Source organism: Chamaea fasciata, unplaced genomic scaffold, assembly GCF_029207755.1.
Source record: "Chamaea fasciata isolate MVZ Bird 193981 ecotype frontalis unplaced genomic scaffold, bChaFas1.0.hap1 SCAF_21, whole genome shotgun sequence".
In the NCBI taxonomy this organism is placed as follows: Eukaryota; Metazoa; Chordata; class Aves; order Passeriformes; family Sylviidae; genus Chamaea; species Chamaea fasciata.
Genome location: NW_027094106.1, coordinates 11101801 through 11111376, shown reverse-complemented (window position 1 = coordinate 11111376; position 9576 = coordinate 11101801). Strand labels below are relative to the sequence as shown.

At 46.6% G+C, this 9576-nt stretch overlaps 1 long non-coding RNA gene across 2 annotated transcripts; it reads right to left on the bottom strand.

Moving 5' to 3' along the window:
• Positions 1–2244: 2244 nt before the first annotated feature.
• Positions 2245–9498, bottom strand: LOC136299829 (uncharacterized). Of its 2 annotated transcripts, XR_010723578.1 has the most exons (11): positions 8465–8547; positions 7062–7258; positions 6114–6170; positions 5994–6035; positions 5840–5894; positions 5715–5757; positions 4593–5516; positions 4410–4515; positions 3359–3504; positions 2652–2874; positions 2245–2490 (listed from the first exon to the last, which is right to left on the bottom strand). It is a non-coding gene; the product is annotated as an uncharacterized lncRNA (long non-coding RNA). The 2 variants fall into 2 exon arrangements; XR_010723577.1 differs by lacking the exon at positions 8465–8547 and adding an exon at positions 9285–9498 and having other exon boundaries at positions 4410–5516.
• Positions 9499–9576: the final 78 nt, after the last annotated feature.

Below are 9576 nucleotides of genomic sequence, written 5' to 3'. Positions count from 1 at the left end.
GACAGCTGCACTACCGCTCTCTGCCCACGCGGTGGCAGCACTGCCGCGCGGCGGCGCGGAGCGGAGCCATAAACGAACGTGCCCAGGAATGCCCTTCCGAACAGCCTCCGGAATAAATGGCCCAAAAGACCCCCGAGCACACCTGCGAGAGCCCTGCCAGCAACCAGACCGAAACAAAAAAGCCTTTCGTTCAGGCTCTATTTCAACGTTTTTTATCTTTGTGATCCTGATATTTACATTAATCATTACCATTCATCTTTTATATTATGTACATTATACATCATGTATTATGTTTATTATAATATTATATTTATTATATATATTAAATATAGAAAACTATATATAAAATAATTTATTATTTATAATGTAATGTTATAAATGATAATACATTTCATTTAAATATCATGATTATGTACATTATAGATGTTTATATTATGTATACTATATATATTTATAAAACGTGTAGTATGTAATAATATATTGTGTATTTATTATTGATATTATTTTTCATATCCTATACTTTTTGTTATTTTTCTTTTTCATTACTTTTTTAATTCGTTTGTTTATATTTTAAACGATATTTTACACTAGATGAATTCATTAACCTAACACATCAGAAACACAATTAATTTGAATTAAATGAGCCTGGTTTTCTAAGGGGTAAAGTTTTAATCTTTATTCAAATAATATGGGCATGTTTTCTCTTTCTCTATGGTTTTTTTTTGGTGGGTTGCGGGGGATTTTATTTTGGGGGTTTTCTTTTTTTGTTCGCTTTGTTTTGGAGTTCTTTGCTAATAAACAAGCAGGGTCGGAGAGTTCAAAATAAAACGTCTACTTTGTTTTTATTGCCCCCTCTGAAATACGCCTGGACAGCCTGGACAGCAGGCTGCTGCTGGTAACACTGTGCACGGGTAGGAGGAGACCTGGTCGGGGCTGGGAAGGAAAAAACGGCACCACGGTGGTCACAGCTTTCTCCCTTCAGGAGTTTTATGGAGCAGAAAATACAGAGCTTTTGCCAACTGCGCTCTCTATGACATCCCGACGTCCAGCGGGCACGGAGGTCATTTCTCATCTTTCTTGCCAACAGCCAAACCCCCAGGCGCCCGGGGGAAGAAAGAGTATGGGGGGAAAAAAAAGGAACAAAGAAAACATGAAAAAATAAACCAAAACCATAGAAAATAATAAATAAAATTAAAATAACAAAAGAAAAAAATTTCAAAGTAACAAAAAGGTGGGAAAAAAATTAAACAAAAAATTAAAATAAAAAACTAGAAGTAGTTTTAACAAGTAAATAAATAACTAAAGAAAAAAAAATTAAAAACGGAAGAAAAAGTCTTTGAAAAAAACACAACATGAAAAACCACAACAAAAGAGCATAAAAATACAAAAATAACAAAAAATAAAATACAAAATTAAATAAACGCAGCTCTCACCTCCTGCCACTGCCTAAAAAAGCGCCATGGCTTTCCTCAATTATGCAGCAATAAGGGAAACAAACCCAGTGCCCCCCAGAACAGAAGGTTTTCTAGACAATTCCCACTTTTGCTTGGAAACAAATTCTATTTTAGTGGGAAGCTCATTTTGGACAAACACCCAAATGTGCCAAGGTAGGAAAGAACCAGCCCCTTGTGTCCAAGGAACAGCAACTAGACCTGGATTCAGGTTTTAATGGCATTTATGTAATTAAAAATGCAGTAAATTGAACTTTACAAAGAGATGAATCATGGCAAATAAATACTTCAAAGTTTTTTTGGGAATTCACAGAATTTTGTGGAGATGGTTGTGTACAATTCCTGATTTACCAACATTAATTGGGTAAATTTCCTTGGAAATGTGCTCTACAAGGTACAAAAACTCCAATTAGGGTGGAAAACTGGGAAAAATAAATATTCCCTTACTAAAATCAGAGAGAAAAACATCAAATAAAAGGAAGAAATAACATCTAAATCCCAGCTTGCCTGGAAAACAAGCTCAGGAATTTCTGACACTGCAAACTTTTGGAACAGTCATCAAGTTGGTGGAAGTTCATGGAACAACAAATTAAAATCTGCTTCCTCTGCTCTAATTTTAAAGGGAAGTGGGAATTCAACAGGGCCAGTTACTCCTGTCCAAGAATGATCTGTGTTTTGTGGGAGTAACAATGCAAAGAAACGCCAATCTTACTTGTATTTGGCATCTCAAACTCTCAGCAGAGTTGGGAAGTTTCAGTGGGACAAAAGCACCACACTTCCTGCAGTAACAAAATTCACCTCAGCAAAAGTCAGGAATTTTATTTACAAATCCATGGACAAGGAGGAGGATGACACCAGGAACACACTCCAGCTGAAAGCAAGGATTTATTGGAAAAGGCAGGAAATCAAACTGACAGTCTCTGTCCAGTTATGGCCAGGCAATTATCCAGGAGTCAGAAAGAACAGTGGGAACCTTGGACTGGGATAAGGCCTTCCAGTGGCTTCACTTCCTACTGGCTCTCTCCTTTTTGCCCACAACCTGGAAGAGGAAAAACAACAGGAACAAAGTCTCAAACAGGATGTCCTTGGTCCAGGCAGACTGAAATGCAGCTCCCAGGGAGGGAGGCCAGGCTGTGCCTCGGGGAGCTCCGGGAATCTGGGATTGCCCGTGGGATTAAAGGGCTGGAAAAGCACACCCACCTGCCAGGTTCAGTGCTGGGACAGAGCAAGGCCAGGGCTCAGGGACAGCAGTTAGAGCTGGGACTGCAGGAGAACACCCCAAACCCGGGTTAAACATCCGGCACGACACGCAGCACGCTCCGGGAGAAACTCGGGTGGGAGAAGCCCCGGGATGCTCCACGTTCCTTGCCCTTGGCAGCTGTGCCACGGCCTCCCTCAGAATACTGACCTCACCATGCAGCTCCTACAAAATAGGAGAACTTATGGAAATCACCCAGCAATGCATGGACTTCCAAGTTTTAAGAACCACAGCTGCAGCGAAAGGTGTACAAACTCTACTGCAAACCAGCAGGTCTGAGGAGATGCAGGGATTTATTCCCGAGGTGGCATGTTGGTGTTACTGCTTTAAGCTCCTGACACTAGAGCATATTTGTACAATAAATTCATTATTGAGGCAGCTAAATTGAAATTAGATTTTTTTACAGTAAAGTCAGCCAAAAAAGAGAGTCTCAAAATTAAGATATAAGGCATACCGTTATTTAAAAAAACCCCTTGTCTTTGGTGTGTATAACCTGCCAGCCCCTCATGTTTTCAGTCCTTGCCATTTATTTTTACCAAGCGGATGATTAAAACCTTGTAAAAAGCTCAAAAAAAACCCCCAAAAAACCCTCAGCCCAGGCCAGAGCAGGCTCCAGCTGCTGCCCAGGGGGGGTTACCAAGGGACTCACTTGTTTGAAGCTGTAAAAGCAGGTGCCCGGCACAAGCGTGCCAATAAATGTCAAATATGTGACTCTCATCTTGAACAGTGACTGATCTCAGGGGATCCACCTCAGCAGGAATGGGGCGTTCTGACAGGGATTTTATCCCTCTGCATCTGAAACAAAGTTAGGACAAAAGTCAAAGGGCTGCAGGATACCTTGACAGCCCCAGACATCTTGTGGCAATCTAGGAATACCCTCGACAGTCTAACTACACCCCACATCACAATTTTCAAGCCCCCAGCACTATTACCCTCTTACCCCTACACCCAGACTGAGCAGCAAGGCAGAGCAGCTCCCGGCCAAACACACACCAACACCCGTGACACAGCACAGGACAAACGAGGGGACACAACAGGGACAGAAAACTCTGGCAAGAAGAATGACCCTGAGGGTCCAGAGAACTCGGAATGAGATGACCGAGGCGAGACTGAAGGTGAGCTGGCCAGGCTCAGAGAACCCTGCAGGAACAAGATGCCATCGGGATGACTTATCCCAAGAAACGCAGAGATGGATGCCCGAGAATCCTACGGTCAGAATCCTCGACCTGTCTTTGCATTCTCACAAGACCTAACCCGCCAGAATGGATCAGGGCGGTGCACGGCTGTCAATACAGCTCAGAACAAGACCTGAAAAGGCATCCGACTGGATGCTTGTGAAGAGATGGATTCGGATGTGTGTCTGAGCACCAAAGTCAAAAGCACCAGGCCGAGGAACACAGAGATCAGAAATGCTAAGACAGATGCCAGGTTTTTTGACAGGCCCCTGAAGGGCTAAGGGAAAAAACACAAAACACAAGACGCCCAAAAGACACAGAGTGCACAACAGACACAACACACCCTGGGACTGCTCTGCCCTCCACACCTCAGCACTGTGATCAAATGTGAGACTTTCCCTTTTTCTAGCCTGAGGAGTCATATCTTGCACCCCTCCATCTCCAAACCTGACTCAAAAAATCCCTCCCAGTGACCCCCGCCCCAGCACCCCACTTTCATCCCCTCCATGGCTCTGATCCCTCCACTTATCTCTCAGATGTCAGGGAAGGTGAATCCACGCCAGGTCCCAAAGAAGGCCGCCTCTCCCTCAGGGAAATTCCTGCTGTAACCGGGCTGTTTTTTCCTAGTCAGCTACAATAACAAAAACCAAATATCAAAGCATAATCTTAGCAGCACATCAACCAAAAACCAGCAGTTCTTCTACTCACCGTCTCTTCAGCAGGCTCGGGTCCTTGGCTGCGTTCTTCAGCTGAGCTCGGAGGCCGACGCTCGCAGCGCCAAAGCCTTAGAGGCATTACTGGCACTGAGCCCACCCACCGTGGCCTCCATTAGGGCTGTGAGCATCCCCGGTTAGAGCAGGACAGGAACGCAGGGCGAACATCCCTGGTGAACCTCAACCCTGTGGACTCTGCCCCACCACTGTCACTTCCTGCCTGGCCCTAGCTTAGGGTTACTGCCTGCACCTCTCAGGACTTCTGGCATTGCCTTGCATTAGGATTGCTGCCTGCACCTGCTCTCAGGGAAACAGTGTTGGAAGCAGTGCTGTGAGGGCCACTACACCTGTACTCTGACTTGTATCCTAGCCCGTTTCCCTGAGTTTTACTGTGTGCTCTCTAGTCCTTGAGTCATTCACCTCTCAAGCCCTCCTTCAGCCTCTGTGCCTCGCTGTAAACTCCCCCTGCTGAACCCTACTAACCCTACACCTTGCAACTGGCATTGTTCCTAATCAGGACGCTCCTGGGCCAGGAATCCCCTGCTGCAGCCTAACCCTGTGGACTCTAAAAGAAGGCCAATAATGTGAAGCTCCCTAGAACATGGAGATGGGTCAGAACTGCCCCGCCCAGCAAAGGCTCTGGTGATGCTGAGGAGAAACCCTCACCCTTTACTTCTGAGGCGACCACCCCACTAGGGCCTTCTCTTCTAAGGCAACTTGAAATCACCTCCCGGGACTGAAAAGGTTTTTTCCCCTTCTCCCAACCACCAGCCCCAACACTTAGCTTTTGGAAGATGAGTGGATAAAATCCATCCTTGACAGAAACGAACGTGTCAGCACCATCAGACGTCCGGATGTTCTCTGCATCCCCTTTGGTGCTGCTGTATCCAAACTTCGCCTCTGCACCTCCTCGCGCTACCTAGGATCACAAAACAGGAAATGTGAGTATTCCCCTCCAGAAGAGTAACCCCCAGGGCTCCTCTGCACCGCTGCCCCAGCTCCCCCTCAGATCTTCACTCCGCTCCAGAGGCTGACAGGAGTGGACCCAGCAAAAGGAAAAAGTAAATGCTGAGCGCATCGCTCACCTGTGGGTCACCCTGCCTAAAGGCCAACTCACCGGCTCTCTCTATTCCTTAGCACGCCTGGGACAGCAGTGGCACCTGCAAAGAAATAAAAAAGCAAAAAATCATGCAGAGTTACTGTGAAACAGCAACCTCCCTGGTCTGACAGATGCAAGCATACCTTAATGCTGCACCCATCTGGCCTCTGGGGCCAGCACATCTGGTAAGGGGACACCCTAAAATTAAGAAAAAAAAGAACAGTGAATGCTTAGAGTTGTACCAGCAAGTGAGACTTGAGCAAGAGCAACTGCTTCTGCCCACCAGTCACTGCTCACCTCCCCAACTTCACCTTGACTGTTAATATCCAGCTTCACCTCCTAAAAATAAAGACAAAGAACAGTGCTGTAACATGGCCACCATTTACACCTCCCCTGCAAACACAAAAAGAGACTGACCTTCTCAGGAGATCCACCTCACCAGGAACGGGGGACTGTGCCACACATTTCATTCCTCTGCATCCGAAACAAAGTTAGGACAAAAGTCAGAGTGCTGCAGGATACCTTGACAGCTCCACACATCTTGTGGAAATCTAGGAATACCCTCGACAGCCCTACTAGACCCCACATCACAAATTTCAAGTACCCAGGGCTGTTATCCTATTCCCTCTACACCCAGACTAAGCAGCAGGGTAGAGCAGCTCCAGGCCAAACACACACTGACACCCACGACACAGCACAGGACAAACGAGGGGACACAAAACTCTGGGCAAGAAAAATGACCCTGAGCATCTAGAGAACTCGGGATGAGATGACCGAGGTGAGACTGAAGGTGAGCTGACCAGGCTCAGAGAACCCTGCAGGAACAACATTCCAACAGGATGACTTGTCTCAGAGACAGATGCCTGAGAATCCTATGGTCAGAATCCTCCATCTGTCTTTGAATTCTTATAAGACCTAACCCAGAATAATGGATCACTGCGGTGCACAGCTGGCAATACAGCTCAGAACAAGACCTGAAAAGGCATTGGCCTGGATACTTGTGAAGAGAGATGGATTCCAACGTATGCCCAGGCACAAGGTTCAATGGCATCAGCACCTGGCCAAAGAAGAGGAGATGTTAAGAACGATGCCTGGCATTTCCAACAGGCCCCTCAAAGGGCTAAGGCAAAACACACACCACACGAGACACCCAGAGGACATGGAGTGCACAACAGACAAGTAATACAACATGCCTAGGACTGCTCTGCCCTGTGCACCACAGCATTGAGACCTTCCCTTTATGTGGCCTATGGGGTCACATCTTGGACATCCCCATCTCCAAATCTGACTCAAAAACCCCTCCCAGTGACTCCTGACCCCACACCCCACTTTCATCCCCCCTGTGGCTCCGAGCCCTTCGGTTACCTTTGGGATGTTCAGGCATGAGGTGAATCCACATCGTGTGCCAAAGAAGGCCAGCTCCACCTCTGGGAATTCCTTGCTGTCACCGGACTGCTGTCTCTTAGTCAGGTACCATAGAGAAAACCAAATGCTGATGTACAATCTCAGCAGATCTGTTGGCCGGTCAGTGAGGGGGTCTCCCTGTAATACCAGTGGACCACCTAAAACACACAAACAATAATGGAGGCTTACAGCTGCACCAGAAACACCACTACCCTGACCACACAAATACAGGAATTGCAGAAAAGAAAACACAAAAAATAGTTCACCAAAAAAAAAAAAAGCCAACTATTATTTCTCTTAGTACAAATACAATAAAAATAACTCCTATGTCCACTCCCCTCAAAAAATCTCCAAAATACATACCCAGAACTCCCCATCCAAAAACTAAAAGATCCATTCAGCTATAAACAGTATCTCCCAAATTATCCATAACTATAGAACACACACTATAGCCAAACAAGCTAAATAAATAAATGCTTCCAACACAATAAACAATAATCTGATTATAAATATTAGGAAACACTAAAAAATGAACTGCAGCACATTACCTCAAACCCACCAAAAAACCACTGCATACCATGATAAAAGCCACTGCTAAATAAATAAAAACCTCCCCTATAGCTCACAGTACAGCCAATTACACCACTGTAAACCTCAGGAAACTAATCCTTAGAAAACATAATACTCCACCAAAAAAAAACTTCAGCAACAAAACGCAGTTCAAAACCAACCTAATCCACACTTAAACTAAGAAGCCTAACATGAAATAAATAGACCATATACCTAATCATACACCATCTCCAAGCAAAATAAAACTACACAATAGATTATTAAAAGCCACTTTAAAACCATTAAACGAAAAAACATGAAAAAAATTAAAAGCTGCATCTAACAAAACACCCGAAGTTCAGCCAGCCAGGGTGGCCCTGCCCAATCTGAATCCTTATACGCAATGAACAAAACCCCAATAACACATACCAGAAGCCTATCAGATAAAGCTACTTAATTCTACCTCAAATACAAACCCACCCATACAGTTATTTTCACTCAAAAACCAAATTACATTTAATAAATAACACAAAAAAAAATCAAACAAAAGACTATATACCACCAAATAAAGCAATAGTTGATAAAAACCGAGGTGAAAAGAAAACCCTCCCCATTGAAACACAGACAGCAAAAGAAGAGGAGTTTCATCACTCAATTTGAACTCCCTTTGCCTTCATAACCCCTTTTTCTACTAGGAGCACCAGGAAAAAACTAGCAAAACAAAGCTGAAAAGAAAAAATCCTCCCTAAAACCCTATGCTAGCTTATCTGCTGCTGTTGCTGTCTGGCACAAAGAAACACTCGACATCCACGTACTCCTGTGGACGCTGTAAGAAGCTTTCCCCGCCGCGGCAAAAAAACCACACTTAGAAACTCAAGATGAATTCCTCACCCTCCACAACTCGATGACAAACTGAGTGGAGGCTCCTCTGTTAAAACGCCCCGGCAGGAACCGCCCTTCATCATTGTAACAACTCACACCTGCAGCTGGCCTGCTCCCTCCTCACCCTGACAACGCACACCTACAGCTGGTCTGCTCTCTCATTATCCTGAAGGCTCACACCTTTGGCTGCTCTGTTCTCCCCTCACCGTTTACATCTCACACCTGGGGATGCTCTGTCCCCTCACCATCCTGTGACAGCTCTCACCTTGCAGCTGCTGCCACTCCGAGTGAGGGCAGGGGGAGAGGGGACTTGTTGCTCTTTTCCCGGTCAGTTCATTCCCTGCACCTGACACGCTGGGGCACCGGGCTTTCCTTGCTGTGGGTAAGGACCTCTCTTCTCCTGCAGGTGCCCAAGGCTGAAACTGGGATTCCGTCTCCGAAAGTCCATATGCCTGAGATCCATAATTCCCAAGGAAATTCCCCAGCAATCATTGCTAACTTGTCTTTCTATGGAAGTATTTCAAACATTCATTGAGAGTTCAGGAGCCTGGTTGGCTTGTTTGTGTCTTAGCTGACAATCCCAGGCTAAATCCAAACACCCAGAATTACGGAGAAGTACGGAAACCGTTTATAAATACTCCCCTCCCTTGCAACTTAGTCCTTTATCGGAGATCTCCTGAGCAGATTTACTTTCTTCCCAACAGCACCGCTCCGGCACAGATCCCACTTCTCAAACACAAACCGAACACAAACCTGCCACGGGGGCGTCGGGGCGGGCCGGGGCCGGGCCGGTCTCGGAGCCGGGGCGGAACCTGGACCGGCGCCGAGGGAGCGCGGCCGAGGCCGGGGCCGGCGGGGACCAGGGCAGGGGGATCGGGCGGAGCCCCGGGCCCTCAGAGCGGGGCCGGGGCCGGGGCCGGGGCCGGGGAGGATCGGGGGAGCGGGGCTGCGTGATCGTGGCCGAGGAGGACCGAGGGATCGGGCAGAGCCCCGGGCCCTCAGAGCGGGGCCGGGGCCGGAGCCGGGGAGGACCGACGGAAGCAAG